This window comes from Myxine glutinosa, chromosome 3 (genome assembly GCF_964187855.1).
Source record: "Myxine glutinosa chromosome 3, kmMyxGlut1.1, whole genome shotgun sequence".
NCBI classification, from domain to species: domain Eukaryota; kingdom Metazoa; phylum Chordata; class Myxini; order Myxiniformes; family Myxinidae; genus Myxine; species Myxine glutinosa.
This window is the reverse complement of record NC_136263.1, coordinates 125,161,956-125,185,437: the sequence shown is the minus strand read 5'-3', so window position 1 is coordinate 125,185,437 and position 23,482 is coordinate 125,161,956. Positions and strand designations below refer to the sequence as shown.

The 23,482-nt window shown below is 43.7% G+C and overlaps 1 long non-coding RNA gene across 4 annotated transcripts; it reads right to left on the bottom strand.

The window, feature by feature from the left end:
• Positions 1-22,446, bottom strand: LOC137423223 (uncharacterized). Of its 4 annotated transcripts, XR_010983657.2 has the most exons (6): positions 22,419-22,446; positions 16,275-16,822; positions 15,636-15,720; positions 6,250-6,294; positions 2,188-5,212; positions 1-1,669 (listed from the first exon to the last, which is right to left on the bottom strand). It is a non-coding gene; the product is annotated as an uncharacterized LOC137423223 (long non-coding RNA). The 4 variants fall into 4 exon arrangements; XR_010983656.2 differs by lacking the exon at positions 15,636-15,720; XR_010983659.2 differs by lacking the exons at positions 15,636-15,720; positions 16,275-16,822; positions 22,419-22,446 and adding an exon at positions 11,911-13,661.
• Between the last annotated feature and the right edge of the window lie 1,036 nt (positions 22,447-23,482).

The window sequence follows — 23,482 nt, the reverse complement described above, 5'->3', positions numbered from 1 at the left end:
TTGAAAATTTCGATCTTTTATTCCCCAATCGTGCATATAATGCTTACATGATTCTTTCACATGTTGTAAAATTTTTAATGATCAGTGTGCTAAAATGAATAAAATGAAACACCAAATTTGTATAACCAGCATCCAAGCAACTTAATTTGTAAACACACAACTGCAACATTGATTTCCATTAAAAAGTAAGATGTCAAAGGGTTAGAATTACTCGATCTGGTCATAATATAATTGACTTTTTACTTTACATCCTTGTATCAAAATATGCAGCATTGAGTAGCAGATGCGATTTGGTGAATTGTCGATTGACGTCTCGATGGAGACGGTGATATTCATGAATGGACAAAACACAATGTTACAGCCAATCGTATACAAGTATTGCAGAAGTGATGTTACAATTTGTGATAAAATTCACTGAAATTGAATCTGCTGCGGAATTGTCTCTTTTTCGTTTTTAAACCAAGAATGTCGAGTCAAAAATTTGATCATCAAATGCAGTAATTCTTGTATTTTGAAATTTGATGTCCATTTCACTTTAAAGCTAAACAATTTCAAGAAGTTTCATGAAACGGATTCCTCTCATCAGACTGGGCATGTCAAAGGTCATGAATAAGCCGATCAACCTTAAAAATAAATGTTTTACGACAATAACTTTCAACAATTCATACCAAGGTTCATTCTGTGCCTGATTATAATGAAACCATCTGCTGACTCCATGGAACTCTGAGGCTGTGGATATAGTTAGTCACAAGGCCAGAGGTTTCCAGTGACACACAAGGAGTTGTCATGCGATTACGTTTCTTGACCGACTGTAATTGCCAGAATAAGGTGACGGTGATTTAAACGGCTCTGGTGATCACCTTTTACATGCGGTAAATGGGTGAGTCAAAAGAACGAGGGTCAAGAATCACGTGCATGGCAACAACGCACATTGTGGACACAGCGACCTCAAACTCAGGCCATAGGCCCACTACCATAGCTCAATTGGAGTTTGGGGACCAGGAATTACTCTTCACCTTAAAACCCATTCACCTTAAAGGTCATGTCCGCCGCTAACTGTTCCACCTCTCCCCACAAAATACTGGCCTCCTTGTACTTCTTGGATTTGTAAGTACTTTCTCACCTCTGCTTAGATTTGAACTCCAATGACCAACAACCTCCTTCTCTTTCACAATTTCGGGATAACCTGCTTCTTGCAGACGCCAGGACGTTTATTCACCGGTCTCAGTTTCTCACATGTCTGAAAGTCTAGTTTTAAACTAATAATTCAGAAATCCTTGGAAGTTAATTCACATTTTACATCCACGATTCATTGCCTTTAACAATATTACATTTATATTTCACAAATATAGTATGTTCCATAATGCCGAACCCTTATAGCCGAACCCTTATAGCTCAACTCAAAACAAGAGTTCATGTATGTGCATGTGCATGTGTGTGTGCGTCCATCACCAATATACTGTGAATCCAGACCAGCACCGGCAACCTGTTAATCTTTGCACTTATGCTTATCCTTCTTGTCCTTGTCCTTCTTGTCCTTCTCGTCCTTTCCACCATGCTTCTTGGGTTCTTTGCACTTTCCATGTTCTCCGTGGTGTCCTTTTCCATGTTCTCCGTGGTGTCCTTTTCCATGTTCTCCATGGTGTCCTTTTCCATGTTTCTTCCCATGCTGTGGTGTTTAAACGATAGTAGAGTTAAGTTTGTTTTTTTCTTACTTCTAGATCAACTGAGGCTCATATAGCACATGGAACTAAAAACACATTGGACTAATTAGTGGAGGATGTAGAACTCAAGACTTAGGACTTAATCAGTACCTCATCACATTTAAGCACAATCCAAGTTTGATCCCTCAAATTAATACGTATCAGCTTACTTCCTCCCCTACACCTATCCATAAAGCAGAAGCTACATTCACCCAGTAGAGCATGTGCTGAGATGCTCACAAAATGGTAATATCCATATGTCTCTATGGATGCGTGGAGGGGAGTGAATTATCAAAGAGGGGGGATGGAGGGTTGGGAGGAGGGAAGGGGAGAGGATGACAGGAAGGTACTGGGTAAACAAAAGGCAATACCATCTTTCGGAATAAAGGAAGGTGAACTATGAAAATTCCACAATTTGATTAAGTAAGATCAATATAGACTTGAGAGTGCTGTGTGAACCTTCAAATCCATATTTTCACCGCACCTTGCCTTCAGAGCCGGAACCACTTCTGGATCCAGAGCTGGACGAGCTATCGGATGAGTCGTCATCATCCTGTATGGAAGAGGCATAAAATAACATGAGACATTATCATTTAAAAATAGGAATTTATCTGTAATGGAGCAGATGCATATATATTTTTGTTACTGATATACACATAATACCCCATAATGCCAAAGTGGATGTTTAAATATATATATTTTTACAAATTAATCAAAAGTGAAAACCTGAAATGTTTTTGTGCATTCAATTTCCTTTGATCATCCGTGAGATGTCTCTACAACTTGATTGGAGTCCACCTGTCGCCAATTCAATTGATTGATTGAATATGATTTAGAAAGAAACATCTTTCCATATAAGGTCCCACAGTTGACATTGCATGCCAGAGAAGAAACTCTAACATGAAGTCCAAGTAACTGTCTGCAGAACTCCGAGATAGAATTGTGAGGAGGCATAGATCTGGGGAAAGGTATAAAACAAGTTCTAGTGTTGAAACTTCCGAAGAGCACAGTGAGCTCCATCATTAGGAAATGGAAACAATATGGAAATACCCAGACCTTTCCTAAAGCTGGCCGTCCGACCAAAACTGAGCAACTGGGCAAGAAGGACCTTGGTCAGGGAGGTGACCAAGAACCCAATGCCCCACTCTGACAGAACTACATAGTTCCTTGGCTGAGGTGAGAGAACCTGCTGGAGGGACAACAGTCTCTGCAGCACTTCACAAATATAGGTTTTATGGGAGAGTGGCCAGATGGAAGCCACTCCTGGCAAAATGGCACATGACAGCACACCTGGAGTTTGTAAAAAGGCATGTGAAAGACTCTGAGAGCAGGAGGCAAAATATTCTGTGATCTGATGAGACGAAAATTGAACTCTGGCCTGAATGCAAAGTGCTACATCTGGCGGAAACCGAGCACAGCTCATCACCCATCTAACACCATCGCTACCATGAAGCATGGTGGTGGCAGCATCATAATATGGGGATGCTTTTCAGTGGTAGGTACTGGGAGAATTGGAAGGATAGAGGGAACAGTGACTGGAGCCAAATGCAGGCAAATCCTTGAGGATAACCTGTTTCAGACTGCAAAATACCTTAGACTGCAGCAAAGATTTATGTTCCAACAGGACAATGACCCCAAGCATACACCCAAAAATCAACACTGGAATGGCTTCAGAATAAGAACATGAAAGTCCTTGAGTGGCCCAGCCAAAGCCCAGACTTGAATCACATCAAAAATCTGCGGAAGAACTTGAATATTGCTGTTCACAGACGCTCCCCATACAACTTGACAGAGCTTGAGAAAATCTGAAAGGAAGAAGGGGAGAAACTCCCCGCATCCAGATGTGCAAAGCTGATACAGACATATCCAAGAAGACTCAAAGCTGTAATCGTTGCCAAAGGCACTTCGACGAAGTATTGACTCACGGGGCTGAATACTTGTAAAAATTAGATATTTCTGTATTTCATTTTCAATAAATTTGTAAAAATTTCTAAGAACAGGTTTTCACATTTGTCATTATGAGGTATTTTGTGTAGATCAGTGACAAAAAAATATCTCAATTTGATAAATTTTTCATTCAGGCTGTAACAACAAAATGTGAAAAGTCAAAGGGTGTGAACACTTTCTGAAGGCACGGTATGTGGCAGAAATAGCACCACCTTTGGTGATAGCGGGTATTACATACAACCTCCCTTTATCGAAGAGTACTCCCACATATGGGGTGGGGATGCCCGCTAGTATTAATAATAACAATAATAATAATAGTAATTAAAATGTGAATATATAATAAAAAATATAAACTATCAAAAGTTGTTCTGCACAGAAAGAAAACTTTCATTGCCCTAATGTAACTGAATGCATTCAAAATGCAAACTTTTCTTCTTTCATATGCATCACAAGGGTGCAGGTTTCATCATTTGCTGTGGAAGGTGGGGGATTGAAGAGGAGTGGGGGGGGGGGGGGGGGGGGAGGGGAGGGGAGGGTGGTGATCGCTGATGCAGTTCCCCCTGTAAGCTACGGTAGGAACTTGGAAATTAGCCATGGTGCCAGCATTAGGTCGACTACTCTTCGCAAAGGACACTGTAGGATCTTTAACGTCCACCAAATAATGCTGGCAGGTGAGATGCCCAGTTTATCATCGCCCATCCAAGGGACGGCACAAACATTGATGCCTCCCTGCCGAAGAAAGACTGGGTTGACAGTCTATAGCCGGGCTAAGATTCAAACCCAGGCGAGACAGCTCTGTGGGGAAATGCAAACTCTGAATAATTATTTGTGATATTGTAACACTGAAGTGAAATAAATATACTTATTGGGAGTTCAAAAAGTAAGTGACATCGTTTTTTAATGCAGTGAACAAATGGAGGAAGTCCAGATCTCTGGAAGATTTTGCATGCCCCACAAATTTGAACCAATTCATGCTCCGGATTTGATTCTGAAAGTACACCTGAAATGTAACACTAGTTCTACAATATTATTACAATAGTTGGACGTAATTGTTACAATTGTTGCAAAATACTACTCGTTACAGAAAACTGTTTTACTTCAACGAAAGCTCTTGAAATTATTACGTTACCAGAGTAGTACGATTACATCACTACGTGTGAACTGTTTAGTCTGGGTTTGGGTCCTAAGACCCCAAAAGACTGTCGGTTTGGTGTTTTGCAGGTAAGGAGTCACATGACAGAGAGCACTGCTCCACAAATGGATGTTAAGCTGGGGACCCATATGCGAGCATTAGTTGGTGGGCAATGGGTGTCTTATTACAAAGCACACGTGAGGTCGCCGGTAACCTGGGCAAATCCTGCCTGAACATGCAGTAGTACTGCATCAGCAGGACAGGTGAACTCTCTCACAATGATGTTACCAGATCCTGGTTCTGGATAAAAGGGCTTGATGTGCTTTCCACAACAAGAGACTTCAAAAGGAGTTCATATAGTGTCGGAGTTTATTTATATACGTAAAGAAGAGTTTATATAGTATAGATTCCACACTTGCCTTTTTCTTGTCTGCTTGTCACATGCATGACCATGGAAAACAAATGAGAAACATGTCACACCATTAGACGTATGAGCAAAAAACATTTAAATACAAAACTCATTTGAGAATAATCATGTCTATGGAAACTGCAACTGGCATCACCATTGGTTTGTCACATCACATCCCATATCCTCCATATATTTGTTTGTCTAATGTCAAGTAAGACATTCCTGAGGAATGGCAAAATCAATATAATAGGAGGGATTTGAACTTTGGATTCCAGCATCACGAGGTATGTGCTCAGATGGGAACACCAAGTGCCAAAAGTGTCAAAGTGAAACTTTTAATAAAATTCCTGCTGCTTTGCAGTGCAAGAAATAAATATTAAGGAAAAAAGTCTGCTAGGCAGACATGTCCATTTACCGTTTGGGTGTATTGTCCTCATACATGTGGTACAACAGCAGCACTCGGTAGATCACATATCTCCGCCAGGCTGAACATTTCACGTTTTACATCCCACCGATAGGCCGGATCTCGATGCGGACTGAACCAAAATCGAATTGACCTGTTCTCGTCACACCCAACCTGTTCACTAGGTATTGTCCAAAACGATCCACAACTTTTTGTGGAAATATGCTCTATATCGTTTTTGGCCCGATCTTTTATTGGTGAAGAATCACTAAAATGTATCATATCTGGATCTTCACCAAAAATCTAACAAATTCATCCATGTCACACACCCAACCTGTCTACCAAGTTTTGTCCAAAGCTTCGCATAACATTTTTGAGATATCGTGCGATATATCGTTTTTGGCCCCATCTCTCAATGCTGAAGAATCGCTAAAAATTTTGGTATCCAGATCCGGGATCTTCATCAAAATCCATTCAATGTGTCCTTGTTAAACACCCAACCGATCCACTAAAGTTCGTCCGAATCCGTCCATACCCTCAAGATAACCTGCTCACGGGCAGACACGGATGTAAAACATAACCTCCGTCCACCTTTCTTGATGGAGGTAAATATCGTGTAAATGTCCCCCATTGCTCGAGTACTAGAGCTACTCACCACACTTGTGATGCTCCATCGATGCGATTGTGCTTTCACTCCCACCTACGATAGAGAATAAAGAGTTAACCGCGGACAGCTGTGCACTCATCTTTTCTTATGCACAACAGAACATCTGCTACTGACTCAAAAGTATTGGTCGTCAAATAAAATTTTTCCCGTCCAGTCATCATTCTTGATTACGCATGTACATTTACCAAGCCTATCACAAGCAGTGACACAATAACACCTGGTGGATACTTATGTACAGGTGAGCATTCTATAGTGACATGACGTAAATGTGAAAAGACAACAATTTTCTTCATTTTCACTGTATGACAACTGGAGACACTCTGCTAACCAGACAGCAGCTGTCTCTCTCTGCTTGTCTGGAAATGATTCGATTCCGGTCTGCTAAATGGAACATTTCCTTCAATCCTGGAAAAATCTCACTCTAACCCAATCACTCTGGAATGATCGTCAAATGACAGCACCTATGTATTTTCTTGATCATCCAATGCAAGAGGTTAAGTCTTGCCTCCTAAAACTCCGAGGGCCTCTCACTCACTCACCGCAGGCAGGTTGGTGGTCTTTCCGTCTTCTACCGACTCCTCTCTGGCCTTGCCCCCCCCCAGCTCTCTCTGTGCTCTGTCCCCCAAATATTCCTACAGGTCGCACAAGATCTGCCTGCAACCCTCTTATGGTGAAACTGCCAAAATCGAGACTCTCTGCTCACCTTCACTCTTTCATTCATCTTTACTTCTGCCTCTGGAACAAACTCCCTCACTCTCTTCAATCCCACTCCTCCCTCCAGGTCTTTAAAACAGCTGTTCACCACCATCTCTTATCTTCCCCCATCCAAAACCTTGATCTTTTCTACCCTCGTTAATTCATCCCAGATCCACTTTTTTGAAATACCAACTTCTTTCGTGGAAGTCCTAGCAGACAGAGTCGATGTGTTTTATACCTCTCCCACCCCCCCAACCCCCCAACCCCCGCCCCTTCCCATGCCTCCTCCCCCAAGCCCTCTCCCTCCCACAGATCTCCTCCTCCATCTTGTTCTCCCGCTCCCTTTATCATACGTTTTATGTTTTATGAGTCAGTTTGTCTTTTTGTGATCAATGTTAGCTCTTACACGAGCCTCGACCTTGTATACAAAAAAAAAAAAAGTCTCGGACTTCCAGGTGACAACACCATCGGACATGACTTTTCTTAGGCTGACTACATAGCAAAGCTGGCCTCCAAAGCCAGCCATAGACTGGTCACCCTCTGGCAATCCAAGTCTTCCGTTGGAAAACCAGAACTATTTACAGTCTACAAGGCCTTTGTCCATAACTAAAATGGAGGACTGTTCTGGCCTGGCATCCCCACATCAAATATGTCTCTCTTGGATTCTGTGGTATCAAAAGCTCCCAAAATTATTGAAATCTCCCGTGATGAGATCGAAGCACAAGGTCTGTTGCTCTCACATTGCAGACAGGTCGGTCAGGTGGATTCGTTTTCATGGATAATCATGATGTGTGCTTGACAATAAATAAATTAACCTTAGTCAATGGCTCACCTGAATATAAATGGTTTCCAAGTCTTCGTTTTATCTCTTATTCCCAAACATTTTAAACAAAGACTGTCTAGTTCACTATAAAAAAAAAATAACCACCTTTAGAGGCCATTTTTCCCCGCAAGCGGGGGTTGGCCTTTTTCGGGAACCGTGGTTGTTGTTGTTTTTCGGTCCCCTTTTTGAAGCAATGTTTTACGGCCGGATGCCCTTCCTGCCGCCAACCCTTTTTGCCGCCTTTAACGACAAACAGGGAATTACCAGTGAACTGGTCCTCAATTAGCCGACCTCGGAAGGATGACAGGCTGAGTCAACCCCCCTGGCGTTAATTCAGCGATCGACCGGGATTCGAACCCAGGATCCTAGGATCCTAAGCCGGCACCCTAGCCGCTAGCCCAACACCAGTTCACTGCACAGTGAATAAAAAAACAGAAAGTTAGAGACTGAATACTTTGGGATGTCTTAAATAATTAATTATCCTTTCAACTTAAAATGCTGTGAACATACGAGGCCGGTTACCGGGATTTAATTCCCAGAAAGCCTGGTTCGGTCCTATTATACCCGCTCTGCTCTCTTTCACAGGTCCTTATTGGATGGGCTACTTATTCCATTTCTGAAAGTTTCAACCATTGTTCCTATCCATAAAGATTGCAATCCTGATCCCCTAAACTATAGACCTATCAGCTTTTTCCCCCCATCATAAGGAAAGTAATGGAATTCATTATGGCAACTGACCTCAAGCATTCTCTCTATTCTAAATTGCTAATATTTGACAACCAGTTTGGCTTTTGACCTGGCTATTCCATCCTGGAATATGTTAATCCTTCTCGCACACTAGAGGATGAATACCCTGAAGCACGAGCAATAGGTTAGGGGCATCTCCTTGGATATCTCTCGAGTCTGTGACACTGTCTGTTATCCAGCCTCAATTGCTAAGTTGTCTTCCTTTGCTAATGAGAGCCCCCGTCCCTGCTAAAGTGATTGGCCGATTTCCTATATGAGCCGAAGCACGAGGTGGCCCTTCATGGTGTCCTTTCCCCATGATGTTTCTTTTCAGACTTGGGTTCCACAATACTGTGTCTTAGGTCCGACGCTATTCATGATCGATATCGATGATCTCTCCGATTCTCTTGAAAACCAATTCTGTCATTGGACCGATGACTACACCCAATACAGAATAGGAGATCTCTTTTGAAAAATGCTACCGACTGCTGAATCCCTTTCATCAGATTTGCACAATATAAGCCACTGGTCAGCCACCTGGATAATGATACGCAATGCCCACAAGTCACATGCTGTCAGACTGCCTCTCAACAAGGATCGGCAATCAAACTTTCCAATCTACTTCTCTGGACAGCCACTGGAAGAGGTGCTCTCCCTGAAGGTTCTTGGCTTCACTATCTGCCATGACCTCTTAAGGGAAGACCATATCTCCAAACCGTTTTCAAAGCCTAATACTGAATTGGTATTCTTTGTAGAGCTATTGCACTCCGGAGACAATCCAAACTCATTACAGTGAACGAAGCTTTAATACGGAACTCCATTGACTATCTGGTTGCCTGCTCTGGGCTACTGCTCCTGCTAGTGCTGCCCACCCTGCTCCTCTTGAATTGGTCGAAAACAAGGCTTTCCATACAATTGGAATACCAAAAGACTGTCACTCTCCCACCGGGACTCGGTGAGCCCTCAATTATATGAACTTGCATCCGGCCTTGCTCCTCCTGCCTCTCCTACCTCTGCTCTCCCCCAAATGCTCTCTCATGTTGTACTTGTGTGCTTCCCCCTCTCTCCCCATCTTGTCTCCCGCTCCCTTTATTTCCTCTTATGTGTCCGTTTATTTTATTTTATTTTTTATTATTATTATTTCTTATTATTAATGTTAGCTCTTACACGAGCCTCGATCTTGTATACAAAAAAATAAATAAAAACACCGTCAAGGTCACACAGGTTCTTCAGGAAACCCTCACCTGCTCACCCTGACAAAGTCCAGTCTGCTTGCCAACCTGCTTTCTTTCGTCCCCTTGTTCTACCAATTATGGAGTCGTCTCCCTGTGACGGTTATCTCTTCCTCACTTCAATAAGTTACATCAAATGCCCTGCCAACTTTTACCTCATGTCGCTCACCCACACATATCCACAATCTCTTTTACATATTCTGATTCTTTCCTGTTCTTTCCCATGCTGTCCCTCTCCAGGGCATTGTTACTCATTTGCTCTTAATGAATGTCCATCCCCCTACCCTTTGGTAGTCTGTAAACTTGCTGCCCTTTGTCATTTAGCTTCTCCATGAGCCTCGGCCTTTGTGTAAAAAAAGAAAGAGGGGAAAAACACCATTTATCCACCACTAGGTGGTGTGTGAGAGGCAATACCGAGCAGTTTATTGTGATAGAAATAAGAGAGTTGTTGTTTAAAGGGGAGGCAGCAACTTCTTCTTCGAGGAGAGGTTATCCATATTATGAAAAGAGAAAAATGACCACAGCGTGGTCACCAGCTGCGACGTGTAGAATCATGAGGATATCCGTTGCAATATGTTCTTACCTCATACCTCATACCAACGCACGTCCGAGTGTATGCGCATGCGCTATTCAAAAAGGCACCCCAACAACAAGAACAACAACGCGGTCCTCTTATGGAGCTGCTCGTCGCAGCTAAAAACTATTGTGTGCATAATTCAAGCTGGAGATCATATCATTGCTTAATACTGTAACCCCAGCTTAATCGAAATACGGTACATCCTCGAGTATCAATTGATGTGATGCAGGATCTCTTGCATGACACATTTCAAACAGTTGCATATTGCAAACTCATAGGCAATAACGAATAGTACCCATGGATTAATCCGTGCTGCAAATTAGATTCAAATTTTATTGAGAATGCTCTAAGTTTACACATTTGTTTCTCTGATATTTGTGCTTATTTCTTAAACCGGTTAAAGTAATCTGCACAAAAAATCCATTTCATTTTCTGGACATCATCTCTACTACTAATAGCAACTTGTAGTCTCTAGTTTTACAATGCATTCTTCTCATGTGGATTTTCACCAAGATGGAATCGATTCGCCCTCATCACACACCCGTCCAAATCGTCCATAACATTTTCAGATATCCTGCTGTGTATCGTTTTTGGACCTATCTCTCAATGTTGAAGAATCACTTAAAAAATTAAATAATTCTCATATCCGAATCCAAATTCAGATATTCACCAAAATCTAATTGGTTCGTCCTTGTCCGACATACAATCTGTCCACCAAGTTTCGTCCAAATCCGTCCACAACTTTTTCAGATATCCTGCTATGTATCGTTTTTGGACCTATCTCTCAATGTTGAAGAATCACTTACAAAATTAAATAATTCTCATATCCGAATCCATATTCAGATATTCACCAAAATCAAATTGGTTCGTCCTTGTCCGACATACAACCTGTCCACCAAGTTTCGTCCAAATCCGTCCACAACTTTTTCAGATATCCTGCTATGTATCGTTTTTGGACCTATCTCTCAATGTTGAAGAATCACTTTAAAAATTAAATAATTCTCATATCCGAATTCATATTCAGATATTCACCAAAATCAAATTGGTTCGTCCTTGTCAGACATACAACCTGTCCACCAAGTTTCGTCCAAATCCGTCCATAACTTTTTCAGATATCCTGCTATGTATCGTTTTTGGACCTATCTCTCAATGTTGAAGAATCACTTAAAAAATTAAATAATTCTCATATCCGAATCCATATTCAGATATTCACCAAAATCGAATTGGTTCGTCCTTGTCCGACATACAACCTGTCCACCAAGTTTCGTCCAAATCCGTCCACAACTTTTTCAGATATCCTGCTATGCATCGTTTTTGGACCTATCTCTCAATGTTGAAGAATCACTTTAAAAATTAAATAATTCACATATCCGAATCCATATTCAGATATTCACCAAAATCGAATTGGTTCGTCCTTGTCAGACATACAACCTGTCCACCAAGTTTAGTCCAAATCCGTCCACAACTTTTTGAGATACTGTATAATGTTATATATCGGTTTTACCCTATCACTCAATGATGAAGAATCACTTGTGAAATTCTAACATCTGGATCCAGGGGGTCCCCAGATATCCCCCACATCCAGGATGGCTTACCCCTGCCTTAACAAAGTCAGGTAGTGGACATGCCAAGTGCTTTTTGACTTCAAGTCATGATGCAAAGGTCCCATTTGGCATGGAAGTTCCTTCGGGTCATAGGAACAAAATTATCCAAAGACAAGTTGTATCTTAAAATCCAAGATGGCTGCCATCGTCCTTGTCACACATCCAAGTTGTCCACCAAATTTCCTCCAAATCCAGCCACAACGTTTTGAGATATCCTATTCACAGACTTGCAGACAGGGGTGAAAACATAACCTCCACCCACCTTCGGTGGCGCAGGTAATAATGGCATGGGTGTGCCCAACAGCCAAGCCTGAAGGAGAGGCTAAGAATGCAGTGTTGTGAAATGGCAGCTCCACTTATAGTAAACATATACAACACGCAAGATAAAAAAAAGATTCACATTCTTTGGCTTGTGCAAGATCCCCTCTATGTGGGAAATGTATGGTGAAGGAAACCACAGATACAATAGTGCTTAAAGAAAGCGACAAGCACCGAAAACTCATCGTGCGTCCACAGATAACACTCAAAAGTTTCCTTCCGCCTTATGCCCAGTGGATTGTGGAATTGTAAACCAAACGCTGTTACGCTCAAAATGGCTTCTTGGCCTTTAAGGATCGAATGGTCACCACACCCACTACGCAATGTACTGATTACTGATGGCGACACCTGCAGGCTGGGAGATGTGGTCGGAAAGAATGCACCTTGATGCGTGGGTTTTCCAAATATGGTGGCATGGAGTACACCCAAATAAGCAGAAAATAAGAAACTGCAAAAGTGTTATACCGGAGGCTGAAGGTTTGTAACAGCCATCGATACATATAGTGATTGGTGACGCAGCTTTAAATCCCAAAGCAAATTTATTGAAGAACCTATATTATATCTGGCCTGGCTCCTCCTACCCCTCCTCTACATGGGGTAAAAGTACATGGGGTATAAACAGTATAATCTGTGAGTATATACTGCATAAAAATGATGAATAAATATATACAAGGCCACAAAGGTCATTTGACCCTGCGTTCTGACCCTTCGGGGTTACATTGTGTGCGTTCTGATTGACCATGTGCTTCAGCCTTTGGGCTGAGGTGCATGTGTGCATACTCATGGTACCATCTTGTTGGACTGTGTGCTTTGGCCAGTACCAGTCTTTGTATCAGTAAGGCAGAGACAGTGTTAGTGTGGTAAACAAACTTGGTCATGCAGCTTGTGCTATGTATTTATGTATTTTAGTGATTCTTCACCATTGGGAGATCGGGCCAAAAACGATACATAGCAGGACATCTCAAAAAGTTATGGATTTGGACGAAACCTGGTGGACAGGTTGTGTGTCTGACAAGGACGAACCAATTCGAATTTGGTGAATATCTGAATATGGATTCGGATATGAGAATTATTTAATTTTTTTAAGTGATTCTTCACCATTGGGAGATAGGGCCAAAACCAACATATAGCAGGACATCTCAAAAAGTTATGGATTTGGACGAAACCTGGTGGACAGGTTGTGTGTCTGACAAGGACGAACCAATTCGAATTTGGTGAATATCTGAATATGGATTCGGATATGAGAATTATTTAATTTTTTAAGTGATTCTTCACCATTGGGAGATAGGGCCAAAACCAACATATAGCAGGACATCTCAAAAAGTTATGGATTTGGACGAAACCTGGTGGGCAGGTTGTGTTTCTGACATGGACGAACCAATTCGATTTTGGTGAATATCTGAATATGGATTCGGATATGAGAATTATTTAATTTTTTTAAGTGATTCTTCACCATTGGGAGATCGGGCCAAAACCAACATATAGCAGGACATCTCAAAAAGTTATGGATTTGGACTAAACCTGGTGGACAGGTTGTGTGTCTGACATGGACGAACCAATTCGATTTTGGTGAATATCTGAATATGGATTCGGATATGAGAATTATTTAATTTTTTAAAAGTGATTCTTCACCATTGGGAGATAGGGCCAAAACCAACATATAGCAGGACATCTCAAAAAGTTATGGATTTGGACGAAACCTGGTGGACAGGTTGTGTGTCTGACAAGGACGAACCAATTCGATTTTGGTGAATATCTGAATATGGATTCGGATATGAGAATTATTTAATTTTTTTAAGTGATTCTTCACCATTGGGAGATAGGGCCAAAACCAACATATAGCAGGACATCTCAAAAAGTTATGGATTTGGACTAAACCTGGTGGACAGGTTGTGTGTCTGACATGGACGAACCAATTCGATTTTGGTGAATATCTGAATATGGATTCGGATATGAGAATTATTTAATTTTTTAAAGTGATTCTTCACCATTGGGAGATCGGGCCAAAACCAACATATAGCAGGACATCTCAAAAAGTTATGGATTTGGACTAAACCTGGTGGACAGGTTGTGTGTCTGACATGGACGAACCAATTCGAATTTGGTGAATATCTGAATATGGATTCGGATATTAGAATTATTTAATTTTTTAAGTGATTCTTCACCATTGGGAGATAGGGCCAAAACCAACATATAGCAGGACATCTCAAAAAGTTATGGATTTGGACGAAACCTGGTGGGCAGGTTGTGTGTCTGACATGGACGAACCAATTCGATTTTGGTGAATATCTGAATATGGATTCGGATATGAGAATTATTTAATTTTTTTAAGTGATTCTTCACCATTGGGAGATCGGGCCAAAACCAACATATAGCAGGACATCTCAAAAAGTTATGGATTTGGACTAAACCTGGTGGACAGGTTGTGTGTCTGACATGGACGAACCAATTCGATTTTGGTGAATATCTGAATATGGATTCGGATATGAGAATTATTTAATTTTTTAAAAGTGATTCTTCACCATTGGGAGATAGGGCCAAAACCAACATATAGCAGGACATCTCAAAAAGTTATGGATTTGGACGAAACCTGGTGGACAGGTTGTGTGTCTGACAAGGACGAACCAATTCGATTTTGGTGAATATCTGAATATGGATTCGGATATGAGAATTATTTAATTTTTTTAAAGTGATTCTTCACCATTGGGAGATAGGGCCAAAACCAACATATAGCAGGACATCTCAAAAAGTTATGGATTTGGACTAAACCTGGTGGACAGGTTGTGTGTCTGACATGGACGAACCAATTCGATTTTGGTGAATATCTGAATATGGATTCGGATATGAGAATTATTTAATTTTTTAAAAGTGATTCTTCACCATTGGGAGATAGGGCCAAAACCAACATATAGCAGGACATCTCAAAAAGTTATGGATTTGGACGAAACCTGGTGGACAGGTTGTGTGTCTGACAAGGACGAACCAATTCGATTTTGGTGAATATCTGAATATGGATTCGGATATGAGAATTATTTAATTTTTTTAAAGTGATTCTTCACCATTGGGAGATAGGGCCAAAACCAACATATAGCAGGATATCTCAAAAAGTTATGGATGGATTTGGACAATTTATTTGACCTGTTGTTTGTGTGACAAGGAAGAATCGATTCAATTTTGGTGAAGATCCGGAACCGGATCCGGCTAGTATAATTTTTTAAGTGATTCTTCACCATCGAGTGATACGGCCAACCAGGTAGAGGTTTGCTCTCTGAGTGCTGTTCTTGCTTTGTCATGGCACCCACAACTTTTTGAAATATCAGGGCGAAAAAAACCGATATTTAGCATATGATGCAAAAATTTAAAAATTCCCGTGTCTGGATCCGCATTCGGATCTTCACCAAAATGGAATCGATTCTTCCTCGTCACACACCAAACCTGCCCACCAAGTTTCGCCCGAATCCGTCCGAAACTTTTTGAGATATCCTGTTCACAAACAGACAGACAGACAGACAGGGGTGAAAACAACGTCCATGCGTCTCCGGTGGCGGAGGTAATAATTAATTAGATTCAGCCAGGTTCAAAATCCAAAACATCATGATTAGTGTGTACCTCATTTTGTTTGTACCAACACAGGATTGCCTAACATCAATGCACTTACACATAACATCAAATTCACTGGAACAGGTTTCCAATAACCACACCATGGGCTGCCAAAGGTGAACCGAGTGCGTTTTTTGACATATCCATCACAATGAGGGGAAACGACTCACCTTTTTCACACCTTCTCTAATAAAATATTATTGTAAAATAATGCGATCAATTTGCTTTACTACTCACTTAAAACAATCAATAACTAATTGTATATAACCCTGCGTTTTCATCTCCATTATATACGTTTCCCAGAATGAATAAGAAAAACGTTTTAATCATAAGAAATATCCAACAATATCGGAAAACATCATTCAATTTGTGGTTTCAAACAAATAAATAAATATGTATGTTCAGCGAGAGTGCGACATGAAAATAACGTCACTCACCAAATGACACGAAGTGCACGAGAAGCTTCTGCGGAGGTTAAAATGGCTGCGACACCGAGTAGGAGCTTTATAAAGGTGATCCAGGTGTGTCCCGAATGTCAGAAGGTATCACGAACATTGCATTGTACTTTGACCTTTGCAGGAACACACCCCACAAACTTTCAGATTCACTTTACACCAACTGTTGGAAATGTAATAACAACGATATGAGGTGTCAACACAGGTGTAACTAAGAACGGGGCGGATCGAAGGATTGCAGTGTTGGTGGCGTGAACAGGTAAGTGGGTGGGGCAAGTTAAGAAAGAAAAAAAAAACCGAGAGGCAGTGGAGACAAGGTGTGGGTGTAGTTTTGTATTGCCTGTGGTTGTTGGTTGCATCATTTTCTGGAGGCACGGCTGTGCCCCTGATGCAGTGCCCCCCGTTGCCAGTAAACGGGTACTCATTTTTCCAACCTAGGAAGGATGACGGGTCGAATCAACCCACCCGGTGATAATTCAAAGGCACAACGGGGGTAACGTTGCCAGCCACATTCACCAATAAACCAACACCTGGATTACAAGGTGTGGGGATTGAGGAGGAAGAAAAAGGAATGAAAGACGGAGGGAAACAAGATGTGTGTGTGTGTGTGTGTGTGCAGGTAAATAAGAGGCCATATGGTTATTACAGTCAAGGTGTTCAGTTACCAAGGTGTTCAGTTACCAAGGTGTTCAGTTACCAAGGTGTTCAGTTACCAAGCAGCTTGCCAAGCCAGCCGTTCCTGAGCAACCGTTTCCATGGAGCGCTTAAGCCACTTGGCAACGGAACACACCACATGGTTAAAATCTACGAGATTCGCACACCACTCGCATCTAAATCTTGCTTCAACGTTAAAACACTGAAAATTTTAGATGAGCTTTCGCAAATTCTCATAAATTATACTTCGTGAATCAAATCTTTCACTCCAACAAAAATGATTGTATATGTCGAAATTTGGAAAGAGTGTATAAGATGTAACTATGCAGAGGAAAGATTTCCAAAACCTCGTCTCACAATGTGAACTGTATGTATGTATGTATGTATGTATGTATATGTATATATACACACACACACACACACACACACACACACACACACACACACACACACACACACACACACACACACACACACACACACACACACACACACACACACACACACACACACACACACACACACACACACACACACACACACAAGTGGGGTCACCTGTGGGAATCCCACGGGCATGGACGTGTGTGACATTTGGGCATCTTGATTTAGATGCTGCACATTAAATTTTACAAAATGGTTACTGGCAATTCATCAGATCCAGAAATGGTGTAATGAACACAAATTATTTATTTCACATAATATGTGACCCCTCACTCCTCTCCACCTGACACTCTCCTCTCTCCACCCTCACGCCTCTCCAATCCCACTCCTCCTCACACTCCCCTCCAATACCTCCTCACACTCCTCTCCAATACTTCCTCACACTCCACTCCAATACTTCCTCACACTCCTCTCCAATACTTCCTCACACTCCTCTCCAATCCCTCACACTCCTCTCCAATCCCTCACACTCCTCTCCAATCCCTCACACTCCTCTCCAATCCCTCACACTCCTCTCCAATCCCTCACACTCCTCTCCAATCCCTCACACTCCTCTCCAATCCCTCACACTCCTCTCCAATCCCTCACACTCCTCTCCAATCCCTCACACTCCTCTCCAATCCCTCACACTCCTCTCCAATCCCTCACACTCCCCTCCAATCCCTCACACTCCCCTCCAATCGCTCCTCACTCTCCTCTCCAATCGCTCCCCACTCTCTGCTCCAATCGCTCCCCACTCTCTGCTCCAATCGGCCCTCACTCTCCAACTCCTTGCTCCTCACTCTCCAACTCCTTGCTCCTCACTCTCCAACCCCTCGCTCCTCACTCTCCAACCCCTCGCTCCTCACTCTCCAACCCCTCGCTCCTCACTCTCCAACCCCTCGCTCCTCACTCTCCAACACCTAGCTCCTCGCTCTCCAACCCCTAGCTCCTCGCTCTCCAACCCCTCACTCCTTGCTCTCCAACCCCTAGCTCCTCGCTCTCCACCCCCTAGCTCCTCACTCTCCAACCCCTCGCTCCTCACTCTCCAACACCTAGCTCCTCGCTCTCCAACCCCTAGCTCCTCGCTCTCCACCCCATAGCTCCTCACTCTCTAACTCCTTGCTCCTCACTCTCCAACCCCTCGCTCCTCACTCTCCAACCCCTCGCTCCTCACTCTCCAACACCTAGCTCCTCGCTCTCCAACCCCTAGCTCCTCGCTCTCCACCCCATAGCTCCTCACTCTCTAACTCCTTGCTCCTCGCTCTCCAACCCCTCGCTCCTCACTCTCCAACACCTAGCTCCTCACTCTCCAACACCTAGCTCCTCGCTCCCCACCCCCTAGCTCCTTGATCTCAAACCCCGAGCTCCTCGCTCTCCAACCCTTAGTTCTCCAACCCCTCGCTCCTCGCTCTCCAACCCCTAGCTCCTCGCTCTCCAACCCCTAGCTCCTCGCTCTCCAACCCCTAGCTCCTCGCTCTCCAACCCCTAGCTCCTCGCTCTCCAACCCCTAGCTCCTCGCTCTCTAACCCCTAGCTCCTCGCTCTCCAACCCCTAGCTCCTCGCTCTCCAACCCCTAGCTCCTCGCTCCCCAACCCCTAGCTCTTCACTCTCCAACCCTTTGCTCCTCACTCTCCAACCCCTCGCTCCTCACTCTCCAACCCCTCGCTCCTCACTCTCCAACTCCTCACTCTCCAAACCCCTCGCTCCTCTCCAATTTCACGCTCCTCTCAAACCCCTAGCTCCTCACTCTCAAACCCCTAGCTCCTCACTCTCAAACCCCTAGCTCCTCACTCTCAAACCCCTAGCTCCTCACTCTCCAACCCCTAGCTCCTCACTCTCCAACCCCTAGCTCCTCACTCTCCAACCCCTAGCTCCTCACTCTCCAACCCCTAGCTCCTCACTCTCCAACCCCTAGCTCCTCACTCTCCAACCCCTCGCTCCTCACTCTCCAACCCCTCGCTCCTCACTCTCCAACCCCTCGCTCCTCACTCTCCAACCCCTCGCTCCTCACTCTCCAACCCCTCGCTCCTCACTCTCCAACCCCTCGCTCCTCACTCTCCAACCCCTCGCTCCTCACTCTCCAACCCCTCGCTCCTCACTCTCCAACCCCTCGCTCCTCACTCTCCAAACGCTCGCTCCTCACTCTCTAACCCCTCGCTCCTCACTCTCCAACCCCTCTCTCCTCACTCTACAACTCCTCGCTCCTCACTCTCCAACCCCTCGCTCCTCACTCTCCATCCCCTCGCTCTCCAACTCCTCGCTCCTCTCCAACCCCTAGCTCCTCACTCTCCAACCCCTAGCTCCTCACTCTCCAACCCCTAGCTCCTCACTCTCCAACCCCTAGCTCCTCACTCTCCAACTCCTCACTCTCCAACCCCTCGCTCCTCAATCTCCAACCCCTCGCTCCTCACTCTCCAACTCCTTGCTCTCCAACCCCTCACTCCTCTCCAATTTCTCACTCCTCTCCAACTCCTAGCTCCTCACTCTTCAACCCCTAACTCCTCTCCAACCCGCCTCATCGTTGTTGCAGCAGCATCCTGTGCGAGTCTGTCATCACGTTCGTCAAGGACAAGGGTCTCATTCTCCCATCTCGTTCTTTTTCTTGCTGCATCCTGTTCAAGTCTGCATTGACATTCGTCGCCGGACTCGTTCATCGTCTCATTCGTTTTCTTGCTGCATCCTGTTCAAGTCTGCGTTCTTCATCGACCGTCTCATTCATTTTGGAAATGGAAGTTTCCACGCAACGCATGAATTGTCACGATCCTCAACATGACGTGTCCGTAATCATCAAATAACAAATGGCAAGTAAATTACATTGTGAAAATTAAAGATTTCTAATAAACCTATTCAAAGTGTGTGCGCACATAACTAATAAAAAAAAACGAAGAAATATCTCTCAGTAATTTCCTGAAACATATTTTACTTCCGGATAATAATGTTGAATGAAATAAGAACGAAGAAATATATGTCGTTTTTGTGCCGACTGTCATCAAAAGTAAAATTAATATATATTAACGGAAAAGAAAAAGCGAATTTTTAATATATGTCGACATTTTTCCCGAATGTTATTTTAGGTGGTGTATATTCGTGTATAGGTGCCCGCGGAACTACGTAACTTCCGGTTAGTGCACCCTTCGACAACAGTCACGTGATTGGATACGTTGAAAACAAACCACAAAAGGGCACGTGTTACAGCTTACTTCCGGTAGTCTCGCCCTCATCTATCATCGTAGCATGATTTTTAAAAAAGATATCTCTGCATTTTCCCGTGTGTGCGATAATGTTCTCAATTATTTCTGACACTGAGTCTAAAACCATCGATAAAAATTAAATCAGATGGTGAATTCGAGATAAAATCGTGAGGGTGACTCAATGAATGGGCTTTAGTTTACAGGCCTTTGAGAAATCATTTCGTTCTACAAACGGAAACTTTCATGGGATTCTCTTCCCTTTTTTTTTTTTCAACCGAGTCTAAAACTATGTTAGCGACTGTGAAAAATGAAATGATATATCAAATTAGAGTTGAAATAAACCTGTGTGAGAGAGAAAGACAGCACGGGCCTAACTAAACAGGCCTCAAAGCTATTCGAGGTAATAAAATGGTGGATATTTGTTTACATGAAGCCTCTCCAAGAATGGGTGAGCTACTCTGTAAACGGAGTAAGCCACACCCCCAGAGACAGACAGACAGACAGACAGACAGACAGACTGACAGACAGAATCACCGTAGCCTATTATAATTGTCATGTATGAAGCTGCAAATATTCACCGTTGTATCCCTACACCATGACCGCATTGTATCCCTACGCCCCAGCTCGGATGGCGCTGCAGTTAATTGGGCCTGTATCGGCAGAGTCAATAAACGTGGGCTACAATCGATCGTAGTTTGTCGAGATACCTTACATGGCGACGAGGATAAACCTCTAGACCATGACTTCTTTCGGCCATATCGATGAATTCGACCCTCATGAGGGGGATTTTGACACGTATTCTGAGTGGTTGTCTTTCTACTTCGAGGCGAATGGCATCGTGATGGAAGCCCGGATGAAGGCCGTCTTCCTGTCCGTTTGCGGGGTTGAGACGTTCACACTCGTTAAAAACCTGATTCGGCCTCGGACAATCCAGGAGCTCACGTATGCAGAGCTCAAGGCCGCTTTGAAGGAACATTGTAATCCATCTCCTTCAGTCATCCTGTGTCGGTTTAATTTTTACATGTGCAGACAACAGCAAGGTCAGCGATCGCAGACTTCATTGCACACCTCAAAAAACTGTCACATCTGTGTGAGTTTGGGGACACGATTGATGACATGCTCCGTGATTTGCTGGTGGTTGGCATGTCCGATGACCACACTCGTAGACGCCTGCTTGCTGAGAGAAGACTGACGTTCCAAAATGCCAGAGACACCGCCATTTCCATGGAAAGTGCTGAACCCAACGCCACAAGCATCGGTGCCACTCGCTCGTCTGGTACCAGCCCTGCTGTGAATCTGTTGGATCATGTTCAGCCAAAACGTTGGAACAAGTCTCCTCGTCAGAAGCCAGTGCAGTCTCAAACACACAACAAATGTTTTCGGTGCAACGGAAAGCACCCTCCGGAGACGTATCGGTTCAAAGATGCCACCTGCCATTTCTGTTCGAAAACTGGCCATATTGCTCCAGCTTGCATCACTCGCAAATCGGGGAAAGAGAAAGCTGCTGACAAGAAGATTCATCAGTTTATCGGTTCGGAGGAACCTGAGTTTGACCAGGTGAGCTCTGTTTCCGACAACTCAGAATCGTATGACCTGCTTCATATTGATTCTCACCATAAGCGGGACCCTCTTCTTGCCACTGTTGTCGTCAACAATCGACCATTGCAAATGGAGGTCGACACTGGTGCGGCCGTCTCGCTCATCAGCCATGCTGTTTTCACAAACCTGTGGAGTGATGCTGACCGACCCCATCTGTAACCTACTACCTATGGACTCTCCACCTATACAGGTGAGAGGATAGTTCCCTGCGGTACATGTGACTTCACGGTGGGCTACGATAACCGTGAGTTTCACCTACCCCATATCTTCATTCCTGGAAAGGGCCCTTCCTTACTCGGCAGGAACTGGTTGAGCATATTGGTGCTTTTTACCGCAGGGAGTGTATGTCGGGCACACCTTGTCATTAATGGCAGGAGGCCTCACACTCTGTTTTAATCGAGTTAATGCCGCTTCAATGTGGGGTTTCATCCCACTTCATTGAGGGGTTTCATCCCACTTCATTGTGGGGTTTCATCCCACTTCAATATGGGGTTTCATCCCACTTCATTGTGGGGTTTCATCCCACTTCAATGTGGGGTTTCATCCCACTTCAATGTGGGGTTTCATCCCACTTCAATGTGGGGTTTCATCCCACTTCATTGTGGGGTTTCATCCCACTTCAATATGGGGTTTCATCCCACTTCATTGTGGGGTTTCATCCCACTTCAATGTGGGGTTTCATCCCACTTCAATGTGGGGTTTCATCCCACTTCATTGAGGGGTTTCATCCCACTTCAATGTGGGGTTTCATCCCACTTCAATGTGGGGTTTCATCCCACTTCATTGAGGGGTTTCATCCCACTTCATTGTGGGATTTCATCCCACTTCATTGTGGGGTTTCATCCCACTTCAATGTGGGGTTTCATCCCACTTCATTGAGGGGTTTCATCCCACTTCATTGTGGGATTTCATCCCACTTCAATGTGGGGTTTCATCCCACTTCATTGTGGGGTTTCATCCCACTTCAATATGGGGTTTCATCCCACTTCATTGTGGGGTTTCATCCCACTTCAATGTGGGGTTTCATCCCACTTCATTGAGGGGTTTCATCCCACTTCACTGTGGGGTTTCATCCCACTTTAATGTGGGGTTTCATCCCACTTTAATGTGGGGTTTCATCCCACTTCAATGTGGGGTTTCATCCCACTTCATTGTGGGGTTTCATCCCACTTCAATGTGAGGTTTCATCCCACTTCAATGTGGGGTTTCATCCCACTTCATTGAGGGGTTTCATCCCACTTCATTGTGGCATTTCATCCCACTTCAATGTGGGGTTTCATCCCACTTCATTGTGGGGTTTCATCCCACTTCAATGTGGGGTTT